This window comes from Balaenoptera physalus (assembly GCF_965194825.1).
Source record: "Balaenoptera physalus genome assembly, chromosome: 7".
Classification (NCBI taxonomy): domain Eukaryota; kingdom Metazoa; phylum Chordata; class Mammalia; order Artiodactyla; family Balaenopteridae; genus Balaenoptera; species Balaenoptera physalus.
In genome coordinates this window covers 44,466,172-44,479,401 of record NC_138886.1, presented here as the reverse complement: position 1 = coordinate 44,479,401, position 13,230 = coordinate 44,466,172, and positions in this window count along the sequence as shown.

Genomic DNA, 13,230 nt, shown 5'->3' with positions numbered 1-13,230 from the left:
CAGGAAGGTTTCAGGTTCTTTCCATGCCCTGCCATTCTGTGGATGTTAGTTTTTTCCTCAGTCTAGCTTCCTCTTGGTGGTTATACAGTCCAGGCATCAAATTCAGACATGTCAATTTTGAGAGAGAGAAGAGGAAAGCAGTCTTCCAAGAATCCTCCTTTCATATCTCATTGGACAGAACTGGGCCATATGACATCCTTTAATCCAGTCACTGGTTAGAGATGTAGGATTACCATGATTCATTAGACTAATCAAGATTTACTCCTCGTTAGAGATGGGATCACATTCCCTGCAGAGTAGAAATCTGAATTCTGTTTGTAAGGAAAGAGGGGCAAATGGAACTATTGCAGGCTTATAATGAATGTAAGCAACAGTGTCAAGTTCCCTTATCCCCTCCCCCATTCCTGCACATTATTCAGCAAATTCATTCTTTCAGCAGATATTTATTGAGCAGTTACAATCAGGCACTTGCTATTCTAGGTACTGGAGACACAGTAGGAAAGTTCTTCAATTTATACTTCTGGTGGTTACTCCATATTTCTAAATGGTATGCTTATGGTGCAGTTTCTTAATATATCAAAATTAGACATTGCCTTTTGACTTCCTGCCATGAATCATGAGAATTTGGCTATCTTATATCACTACCGACCTCCTCTGTGTCTCTCCTACTCTCATAGTCCCTCCATGAATCTTCAAAGAGGATTTTTAAATCTGTTTCTTATTTAAGAAATCACAGACAATCTCTCTCTCTCTCTCTCTCTCTCCCCCCCCCCCTCAGCATTTAGCATTTATTTAATTCCTAATAGCAATTTGGCAACAGAAATATGAAATCTTTCTTCCTTAAGTCTTTTTCTTTCTTGCAAACTTTTCCAATGTCATTTTCAGTTGCTTTTAATTTCTGCCTTTTGGTGCCTTGGTGCTTCTTTTCCTATTGCTTCTCTCTCAGTCAAGAACATCCAAAAAGTGAGACTTGGTACTCTAATTCTTTGGGAACTCAGTAGCTGAGGGCAATGGCAGAAATCTGAGGGAAGGCTCTCACTTTATAGACGGTATCTCTTGGTTCCCAAATTCGTAAGATAAAGTCATTAGTCCTCCCTCCACGATCCTCATCCTCTTTTTACCTCTCAGTCTTCATCAGTTATATCTTTCTTTTAATATTGTCAATACTAAGAATATTTACACTTTATATCTTTTCCCTTGATTTATTTACCCTTGTTGACTCTAAAAGGTGAAAATGAATAAGTAATAATATCATATTATGACTACATAAATATTTTCTGCTGCAAAAAGAGTCAAATAGTGTCCTCAGATTACATTTTTTTCCTCTATGAGTCAGTGTCACACCAAAGAAATAATTCCTGTCAGAAGTTTGATTGGATTATCTCTCTCTCTCTAAAAAAATAAGCCACCAATTATATAATCAAGTTATTCCAAGCTTTTAACCACACTGTGTAATTTAGAAATTCCCAACAACTGACCTCATGAATGGCTTCCACGTCAGCCAGGTTCTTTGTCAGTCAGCCCTCAGCTCAGCCAGAGGGGCCCAAGGCTCACAGAACATACAGAGGTTGGCTTCCAGGTTCACGCAGTTTCCTCCATTTACTCCAGTGTGCCTGATATAGGTTACCATTTTTATTTGTGCCATGATATGAGAAAGGTTGAGAGGAATTGGAAGCCTTTCAACTTTCTCTTTTTTCCCACAGAGATCTCCCAGAATCTGAGGTTTGCTTTATTCCTGTTGCAAAGTTACCATCTCAGGACTTCCCTTCTCTTCCCTTCCCTTCTTCTGGATTAGATTTATTGTTTTCCTGGATCCCATGTTTTCTTCTTTCGGGGTTTACTCTCACATTTTTCTGAAGTCTAAAAGGTGTTCTGAGACAATTTCTAATGTGTGTGTGTGGGGGCGGTTCCCACATCACCAACAAACAGTCCTCTGACACCAGCTGGGTGTCCTATAATTCAACTCAATTCTGACACTATCTATACAGAGATAGCATCAGATCCTGAAGGTTAAAGGCTCATTCCCATAAGACTGCTCCTCCCCACCCCCACTTCAGACACCCATCACAAGCTCAGGTTGTCACCTGTGCTTCTAACCGATCAGCTATAAATCAGAGGTTCCAGTGACCTCCTCCTCAGGTTTAATTTGCTAGAGTGGCTCACAGAACTCAGAGAGACATTTTACTTACTAGATTACCAGATTTTTATAAAAGGAAACAACTCAGCAACAGCCAGATGGAAGAGATGCATTGGGCAAGGTATGGGGAAAAGGCCTGGAGCTTCTATGCTCTCTCCAGGCTCACCACTCTCCCCAAATCTCTCCGTGTTCACCAACCTGGAATCTCTCTGAACTCTCTCCTTTTGGGTTTTTATTGAGGCTTCATTACATGGATATGATTGATTAAATCATTGGCCTTGATGATTGGTTCAACTTCTAGCCCCTCTTTTTTTCCCAGATGTTGGGGGTGGAGGTGGGACTGAAAGTTCCAACCCTCTAATCACAAGGTTGGCTCTCCTGGCAACCAGCCCCGATCTTTAAGTGCTTTCCTAAAGTCAGTCCCTTCAGATAACAAAAGACACCTTTTTGCTTTCATCATTTAGGAAAGATTTTAAGAGCTCTATGCCAGGAACAGGGACTGGGGCTAAATATGTATTTCTTATAAATCACAATATCACAAGTCTGTCTTCAGGCTACTTCCTAGAAAGTATACTGGGAGGCAAGAATTCCGAGTCTTCCATTTCTCTAAATATGTTTATTCTGCCTTCGTGCAAGATTGATACTTTGGCTGAATGTAGTCCTCTCAGAACTTTGACAGCACTGCTTAGTTTTCTAGCATTCAGTTGTTGATGAAAAATTGGGGCCACTGTTTTTTGGGGGGTTTTTTTGGTACATGACCTGAAAGCTTTTAGGATCTTTGGTTTATCCTTGATCTTTTGAAATATCATGGTGGTGTGTCTGTAGGGCCATATCCATTCATTCAGCTGGGCACTCAAGAGATCCATTCATATAGATACCCATGTTCTTCTTTAGGTCTAGAAAATTTACTTTTGTTTCTCTGAAATTTTCCCTTTCATTTTCTCTATTCTGTCTTTCTAAAATTTAAATAAGGTAGATATTGGACCTCCTAAGTAAATCTTTATTTTCATTTTTCTTTACTCTCATATTTTTCTGTCTCTTTTTCTCTTTGTCCTATATTCTTAGAAGTTTTCCCAATGTACGTTCAAACATGGCTATTAAAACCCCAGAACAAAGTCCTCCTTACTCTGAAATTTGGGCCTCTCCAAGTGTAAAAGCTGCTTCCTAATTTGTTTAGCCTAAAGCAAAACCTTCTAATTGGCAAACCCCATTCACATACACAGAGCTTCTGCTCAGCCCTTCTATCACCTTTTTTTTAGATTTTCCTGAATTTTATTTTATTCTGTTTATTTTTTAATTGAGCTATAGTTGATGTACAATATTTTATAAGTTACAGGTGTACAGTATAGTGATTCACAATTTTCAGAGGTTATATTCCATTTATAGATATTATAAAATATTGGCTATGTTCCCTGTGTTGGACAACAAGTCCTTGTAGCTTATTTTATACATAGTAGTTTATACCTCTTAATTCCTACTCCTAAATTGCCCCTCCCCCCTTCCCTCTCCCCATTGGTAACCACTAGTTTGTTCTCTATTTCTGTGAGTCTGTTTCTTTTCTGTTATTTTTGCTAGTTTGTTGTATTGTTTAGGTTCCACATATAAGTGATATCATACAGTATTTACTTTTTTCTGACTTATTTCACTTAGCATAATACCCTCCAAGTCTATCCATTGCTGTTGCCAATGGCAAAATTTCATTCTTTTTTATAACTGAGTAGTATTCCATTGTGTGTGTGTGTATATATATATATATATATGTGTGTGTGTGTATATATATATATCAATATATGTACCACATCTTCTTGATCCATTCATCTGTTGATGGACACTTAGGTTGCTTCCATACCTCAGCAATTGTAAATAATGCTGCTATGAACATTGGGGTGCATGTATCTTTTCGATTTAGTGTTTTTGTTTTTTTCAGCTATGTACCCAGGAGTGAAATTGCTGTGTCATGTGGTAGTTCTATTTTTAGAGTTTTGAGAAACCTCCATACTGTTTTCCACAGTGGCTGCATCAATTAACATTCCCACCAGCAGAGTACAAGGAGTCCCTTTTCTCCACACCCTCGCCAACATTTGTTAGTTGTGTTCTTTTTGATGATAGCCATTCTGACAGGTGTGAGGTGAAATCTCATTGTGGTTTTGATTTATATTTCCCTGACGATTAGTGAAGTTGAGCATCTTTTTATGTGACTGTTGGCCATTTGCATTTCCTCTTTGGAACAATGTCTATTCAGGTCTTCTGCCCATTTTTTTATCGGGTTGTTTGTTTTTTTGATGTTAAGTTGTATGAGCTGTTTACATATGTTGGATATTAACCCCTTATTGGTCATTTCATTTGCAAATATTTTCTCCCATTCAGTAGGTTGTCTTTTTGTTTTGTCGATGGTTTCCTTTACTGTGCAAAAGCTCACCTATGCTTAAATGAGAACAGATAACCAAGGATCATTAAGCATTCATGGAAAGCCTGCAACATGAAATGTAATTAAGCTAACTAAAATTAAACTAGGAAAATTTGACTCACATGGAAAGAGATAATTCAAAAAGAGATCAAAAGAGAACAAAAATAGAAACTAGAAAAAATTAATTTCTTTTGTAGGGGTTCAGTACAGGCTTCTCAAGATGTGTCACTTTGGCATGTGGATTATTTTACCTTTCTGTTTTTGAACTTCTTGTGTATATGGACTCTCTGACCCTCTCATGTATGTAGGGTTGCCATACATACAAAATTAAATTTTATTTTCTCCTGTTAATCTGGGTCTTGTCAATTTAATTCTTAGACCAGCGAGAAGAACCTAGAAAAGTAGAGAAAAGCTTTCTTCCTTCCCAACATTTTCTTAAAGAAATACCCTTTTATTTAGTTCTACCTGGAGAAAGATAATAAGGTAGCCGTTCATTGCATAGATTTTCAATGCAATCTCCCTTTTTCCTGCGCTTTTTCACTTTTGAATCCATAGCCTCTTTGGGGTTTTGCCTGACTCCCTGTTTGGCTGAGGTACCCTCTGAGAATATAGCTTCCTCTATTTGTTTCCATTGGTTTTTGTTTCTTCAGAAAGTTTTAAAAACTCTCACCCATTAGTGTTCCCCCACATCCATTTCCTTTGTTATTAGGAAAAATACTTTTATGTATCTCTGCCATCATTTTAAGGGATATCTGAGAAAAGGCAATAAATATATGTGTTCAGTGCAAGATCTTGAACAGTGGAACAAATTCTGACTTTTAACTTTTTTTGAAATTTTTTTCATTTTGTTTACCAGTTGATGGTGCATGTACTTCCCAAAAGAGACTGCCTGGTTATCAAGAATTGATTAAAATATTTTAATACCAAATTTCCCATACTGTTAATCATCTCCATCTGTTAAATGCATCCTGAATTATGAAGTTGTTGTGAAGTTCATTTTGTGTTGCTTATTCTGGTCAATGTTGCTAGTTACTACTCCAGCCAGTTTTAGCATGCCAACTAAGACTAGTCTGGGTGATGAGAGGCTGTATTCAGCATACACTTTACCCTTAGGAAAAGTATAGCATAGAATATTCATAAAAGAATTTTGTAGAAGAAATACATATTCTTTTATTGGGATGACCTTACAGATTTCTGACAATAATAGGCTGTGAGAAGTCTAGATCAGTGACCTTAAATATTTTTGTTTATGTTCCTCCTAAAAACTTTGAAAACTTACTTTCAGTAAATACCCCTTTTTATATTTTAAGTATTCAATTTTATTTGTCAAAAGATTTTTTTGTTTAGGTTAAAGCGAGTTTATTTAGAGAGATACACATTGCATAGAAAGAATGCAAAGCATCTCGGAAGTTGAGAGCAGCCTGTCAAAAGATTAAATAACTGCAAAAGATATAAGTATCACATGTAAAATTAAACTATTGCAACACTTTAAAAAATTTACCCAATGGAATCTAAATATAATATGAATTTATACCTATTACCATCCATTAAAAAATACATGAGTAAGCTATCTTTAGTAGTATATTCTCATTGCATTTCCCCCTCTGAATTTTGTCCTAATGTAATATATATTTAGGCTGGAAAGTCTTTTTGTTTAAATAATATTGATGTTCTATTTATTTATTTTATTATGATTTTTTTTTTTTTTTTTTTTTTTTGGCCATGCCACGCAGCATGCAGAATCTTAGTTCCCTGACCAGGGATCAAACTAGGATCCTTGGCAGTGAGAGCAGGGAGTCCTAACCACTAGACCACCAGGGAATTCCCTACACTGGAAAGTCTTTAATTAATTGTCTTTATTGATTAACTCTATGTAAAAAATATATATGAAAGTAAATTGAAATAGCAATATATTTCCTGTAACTCTAAGGCTCTAAAGGTTAAATTTATTTATGGTTAAATTAAAGGTTAAATTTATATATTTATGATCATTAGTAACAGCCAGTTACTCAAAACAGTATAAATGTATCACAAATTTTGAAAAGTATTAAATATAAAATGTGGAAGTGTATTGAAAATGAATCATTTAATGAGATGGATATAGTCATTTTTCCTGATTAATTCACATTATCATGAATAAGTACTTCTCATTTCCAGAATGAGAAAAGGCTCAGCATATTTTTTATTCTAGTTTTTTACTTTTATAGATATAATCAATAAGGGCTTACCTATTAAGTAGATGAGAATACAATAGACTTTTGTTACAATAATGTCACTCATTTTTTGGAACTCCTGTTGATCTATTTGTCAAAAATCACATGATGTATTTTGAAAAATTATTTTTAATCATCTAGAATCTGACAACACAGTTTTGCTTTTTCAATTTTTGGAAAGCATGACTTGGAAATTACCTGATAAGCACACGGATTTGTTATTCAGTTATTAAGGTCATTCACTTTCCCAAACCGACACCGGTGTTTTGAATTCATTCAGTGTTATGAGTTTTTACACCTGGAGCAGTGCACCATATTAAGTTGCAGCGGAACGTATGCTACCTTTTTGTAAAGTGGAAGAGGACAATTGTGAAAGGGATGGTTTGACTCTTACATATTCCCAGTCCAATCAATTTTAGGAAAGAAAATATGTGAAGGATGAGGATCCAATTTGATTCCCTTCAAGTCATTCTATCCCTTGGGAAGCCTTTGTGAACTCTCAGAGGTGGCAGCAGTCCAGCACCCTACTGAACTATGGGATTGCACTTCCTTTTGACCCTTTGATTATAAGAACTACTGATGTTTCCTTTCTCCTATAAAGGAAAACACAGCTTCAAAAAACTTTAAAGAGGGTCTCGAGGTGATTGGGGAAAATATAAATGTAAACTGCAGAGGAGAAAAAGCTCTGTGGTTAGGAAGCCCAATAGGCAATGAGGAGACTGCATAAAAGTGAACTAAATAAAATCCAATGTTTAAATCTGATTAAAAATGGAAATTTAGGGTTTTAATCTATGAGAGGTGTATGTGTGCACACACACACATACACACACATACACACACACACACACACACACACACACACCCCACACCTATTGCCTTTTTGTGCCAAAACAGCAGGCTGATATCTGAAGATTTTAAAATCATAATAAATTATCATTGCATTATAACAGTTTCGGAAGACTTTGAGTAAAGGTGGACTGATGAATGATTGCTTTGGGACAGTGGCTTTTAATCTTTTTAAACACAACTCACAGTAAAAATACAATTTACATCTATATAACTGAAATGGGAGTTCTCTCAAAAAAAAGATTATACTTACACGTACAATGTGAGATATTCTCTGATATTTTGTCTTCTATCCTCCGTTTTTCTCATCTATTAAAGACAATGCTGGTCAAGAATTACCAAATTTATTTCACAATCCACGAATGGGTAATGGTCTGTAGTCTGAAAATCATTGCATAACAAGGTCCTCTGAGAAACAACATTATATCTTTGTATTAAATATTTATTTTAAAACAATGTTGTAAAGAAAAGCACACTTATATTGAACTCATCTCTGCCTCGGAGAAACCAAGCTTTTCATACCCAAAGGATAAAACCAAGATTCCTTTGGTCGCAGCCAACCCCAACTGTAGGCATCGTGCCTAGAATGAAGTAGTTTCTGAAATGCTATAGAACAACAGTAAGTAAGAAAAAAAAATCAGCTTAATAGAGAATCAAAGGCCTCATAAGTCAATCTTTGAATTGATGGAACCCTTTTGTTCTGGGATGATAGAAAGTAGGGGTGGAATGGGAGTGGAGGAGGTAAGGAGGTAGGGAGGTTGGGAAGGAGCAAGATTTGAGAGAATAGATGATGTAAGTGGAAAGTTACTGGATCTTCTTCACACAACTGATCTTCCCAGTAGAGTGCTAGACTATCTATGTGTTCCACACATCTTGTAACTGATAACTGTCCTCACTTGCCTTTTCTCTCTAAGAGAAGAAATATGCAGAATTAAACAAAGGCATCAGCTTCCTAAGAATGTGCTCTTGGAGTTGGCTCAAGTCTGTGAGGCTAATAAGAGAACAAACACATCATTAGGGTGCAATCCAAGCAACCCAAGTTAATGAATACAATAGGAGAGGGCTGTGGGAAGACTGCTGAAGCCAAGAACTGGTTTTTAAAAGAAAGGGAAAATATAAATTTCCAATCTACCTATTACTCTAAGGTTCTTTTTACAGTAGGTAAAAAAAAAAAAAAGTTAAAGGCAAATGAAACAAAAATATCTCTGAGTTACACAATGTTATCACTATCAAATCAAATTACAAAACAAAAAATTAAACAGGATTTACTATCCTGAAATGTGTCAGGATTGAAAAAATACCCAGAGTGCCTAGGACTCTAAACACTTACAACACCTGTAACTATCAATAGAGAACTTATTGGTCGGATTAAAAAATTTTAAAAACAAAAACATTGTCCTAAAATCCATTGGAGAACCAATTGAAATGGCCCTAAATGGATTCGTAAATGGAATTACCTGGGGGAGCTTTTAGACCATCAGAAAACATAGCCCAATCCAGACCAATTAAATCAGAGTCTCTGGGAATGGGACCCAGGCATCAGCATTGTTTAAAGCTAATATGCAGCCAAAGTTGCGAACCATTGCTCTAGACCCTCCTAGTCACAGTGTCTTCTGTGGACCAGCAGCAAGAGTATCCCCTGGGAAATTCTTAGACATTCAGAACCTCAAGCCCTCCCCTAGACTTCCTGAATCAGAATCTACAATTAGACAAGATCCTCAGATGATTCTTGTGCATATTAAACATTGAGAATCACTAATTTGAAAGATCCACACTATTAAATTCTGGTGTTCACTGTTTCCGTAATACTTTACTGTTTCTTGTTTGATGTTGATCTACATCACGGTATTTGGAATGAGCCAACTGGAAGCACCTGCCTTGTTTTACTACCTCTGAATTCTCTAGTTGCTCAGAGTTGGTGTCCTAATTCCTAAGACCTGTAGGGCCAATTCCTGTCTTGATCCTAATTGTGAATAGCCTTGGCCCTTCCCAAGTGAGATCTGAATGTTGCTAGGAGCCTACGTAGAATCCAGTGTCTTTTGCTGAAAACCATATCCAGGACAGATTTTGGTGTGCTAATTCTGTTTATTTATTTATTCTTTAGATTAGGCATCAATATTAGCACTAAGACCTTGCTCCTGCCTTCTCCCTCTCATGGTTTTCTCTTTCAGTTTCTATTGCTAATTCTATTTAGAACACTCCTCTGAATCCAAAAGAGTGGCTGTAAGGGCAGTTGGCCTTCCTTGCTTATGCTGTTTCTTTTTCAAAAACGTGGCTAGAATTCTGAATGCACATGTAGAACTGGATGAAGATGCTACCCAATTGGTTCCACTGGTACTGCCTTGTCCATGCATCTAAGCTTTCTGTGACTTTTCAATTTTGTTTGTCCACCAGGCTACTGGAATGGACTGATAACCATTAAAATAACTTCTAGAGTAGAATTCTTCTTGCATTCCACTGGAGATGACTTCTAGAGCAGAAACCCTTCAGTCCCTGGCCCTGGAACTGAACTTTATAAGGTCCCAGCTCTAGTCTTCCTTTCCTTCTAGCTATATTTGGTTATATATGACCCATAAAACTTCATGTCTCATGCCCAGCTGAGCTCTAACATTATTTATATGGTAGATGGTCAATATATAGTCATCTCAGGTTCATTAGATTTGTAAGGAAATCTCAGAAGGTTTCTATGTATAGGGACAAAGAGGCAAAAAATAAAGGAAGAAATGCAAAAAGAGCTCAACCAGAAAAGTCTTTTTTACTGTGTTTCTGGCAAACCTCAGCATATTCCTGGACGTATTGTTGGATTGTCCTTGTGTAGACGTACTCTGAGATCCTGGGGAAAACGTGTCTGCAGGCACTAGAAGTGAAAGCCTTAAAGGATTCTATGATGACTAACTCCTGTAGTAACAGAATTTGGGGACATGTGCAACTCTGGCTTATTGAAGAAGAATTGATTTCTGAAAGGGGAGATATGAAATTCCTCCAGAAAAGAACATAAATGTTCATAGGGCATTCACATCATAAGAACAAGATACGTAGTTGGTTTAGAATCAGGAGCTTTCAAACTGAACAGCTGTAACCCATTTGGGCAGTCGTGCAAAACAGAAAGTTGGCAGACCAGATAGTCTTTTCGGACATTAAACACAAGATGCTTGGGGCCAAAACCTGTGATTAAGAAATCAAATGTTTTCTTTTTCCCCTTCCAACCTGTTCTCAGACTGTGGAAAGTTGTGTGATTTTTCTTCTCTGACTCTCTGGCTATAGTTGTTGAGAACTGCCTGTCTCTTCAGCCACTGGAGGTCAATTCAATTCAATTCAATCCATTCTAGTCCAGTCCATCCCAATTTAATCCAGTCTAATATAATCCAGTTTGACTTCATCTACCTTTCTTTGGGGGAGACCTATATGAACATAAGAATTTAAGTGCCATGGGGCCTGAGATACCAGGTTCTCTTCAGCTCAGCTCATAAAGTATCTTGACTGTGATGCAATATCTCTCTACTTCTCTGCTTCCACTGAGGATCTAGAAATCTGGTTTCTAGACACTTTTCTGCATCCTGGATTCTGTTTCCTCTATAACTCCCAGTTGTTGTACATTCATTTGGGCATGACCTGTTGCATTTCTGCCTAACTCTAATGGATGTAACTGACGTCCCAACTCTCTCCCAAAGTCTCCTCCCAGCTCTTCTACAGTACCTGTCTGTATCTCTGTCCTTCATTTCAACGTTTCAGACTTTACTTTCTCCTCCCACAGCTTGGCCTAGTAGGGACCACTTCCTTTCAAAGGGTTTCCTTTCAAGTACACATGCAGAAATATGCATGAGCATCTGGTGTGAGCCTTTAGTTCAACTTCAGCCCCTAGTGAAATATGGAGACATAGACACTGAAAAAAAGACAAAAAGGCAAGATTAATGAGAACAAACATCAGAGAAATGCCTTCATGTCTAGAAAATGTTAAGAACCTGCTTTGGCCACATTTGAACATTTGTATGTCTGGATTTCAGCCTCTTTTTTTCTGGTGTACCTGGAATAGACCAGACTCCCAAGAAGCCTGGCAGCAAGAAGTAGGGGGTTGTAGTGAAAAGTAGCTGCTGGCTCCAGACTCTCATGAGGAAAGGGGTGAAGTCAAAGCTTCTAGTCAACAGGCAAATACCCATGATGGTCATACTAGTTAAAATATGGGAATGCTACCCTGCTAATCGGTAACCAGCCATTGCCCCACGTCCCCACTTACTCCTCTTCTGTGCCCTGATGCCCTGACTGCCCTCATAGGCTCCTCTCATGCCTCCAGCAACGAAAAGGTTAACATTTTAATTTGTGGTTAAATGTTGTGAAAACTCATTCCTGGATGATTACTTTTGACTCTGGGAGGAATTGAATGCTTCGAACTTCTTTAGGAACCAATAGAAAGTAAATAATTTTTAGGATCTTAGGAAGTGCTGTGCTTGTAACTTGCCTCCTGAGTTAACTTCCTTAGGGCTGCCCAGATTCATCCGAATCCTTTTGCTTCAACCATCCTCCTCACTAATTTGGCATTTGACTGTCTGTCTGATGATCTAATCTTCCTGCCCCCTGTCCTCCATTCATGGAGCCTGCTGTCTCCATTAAGCGCAACTTGAAACTCCTTTTCTTCATATAGTCACCTCATCCACTTTCCTGGACAGGAACTGGTTGGTTCCAGATCTGATGAGCAGATTCTTCCCAAATGTTCACTCCATAACCCCACGCAGCCATGTGCCGGCTTCTCTGCCGCAGCCACCACAGGCAATCCGGTACCAGTGAAGCCCTCCTGCCATTATCCTCCCAGACAGTATCAGGGAGCTTTGGAATCAGATAGACCTGGGTTTGAAAGCCAGCTTCTCTTTACTAACCAAGTTACTTGAGCAAACGACTGACTTTTTATAAGGCTATTTTTCTAATCTGCAAAATAAAGGTAGATATTACTTCATAAGAATGAGAAGGAAGAACAAATGAAATAATGCTGTTGTAGTGATACATTTATTTTCTTGGCCTGCCCAGCATCTCTTTAGGGAACCACCCTTTCCTATTCTTATTCTACAAGGTTTGACAATAGGAATGCACATGACCCAGGGGACCAGAGTACTTGGTTACAGTGGTTCGTTCTGATATAGGCAGATGACCCAAGTCTAGCCAATTAGAATCTTCCCTGAGAATTTGCTGAAACAATCCACAAAGAGATAGTCTCTTTTCATGAGTACACTTTTTTTGTTTGTTTGTTTGTTGTTTAATCTTTATTGGAGTATAATTGCTTCACAATACTGTGTGAGTTTCTGTTGTATAACAAAGTGAATCAGTCATATGCATACATATATCCCCATATCTCCTCCCTCTTGAGCCTCCCTCCCACCCTCCCTGTCCCACCCCTCTAGGTCATCGCAAAGCACTGAGCTGATCTCCCTGTGCTATGCTGCTGCTTCCCACCAGCCGACTGTTTTACATTCGGTAGTGTGTATATATATCCATGCTACTCTCACTTCGCCCCAGCTTCCCCCTCCCCCGTTCCCGTGTCCTCAAGTCCATTCTCTATGTCTACATCTTTACTCCTGCCCTGCCACTAGGTTCATCATTACCATTTTTTTTTTTTTTTAGATTCCATATATATATGT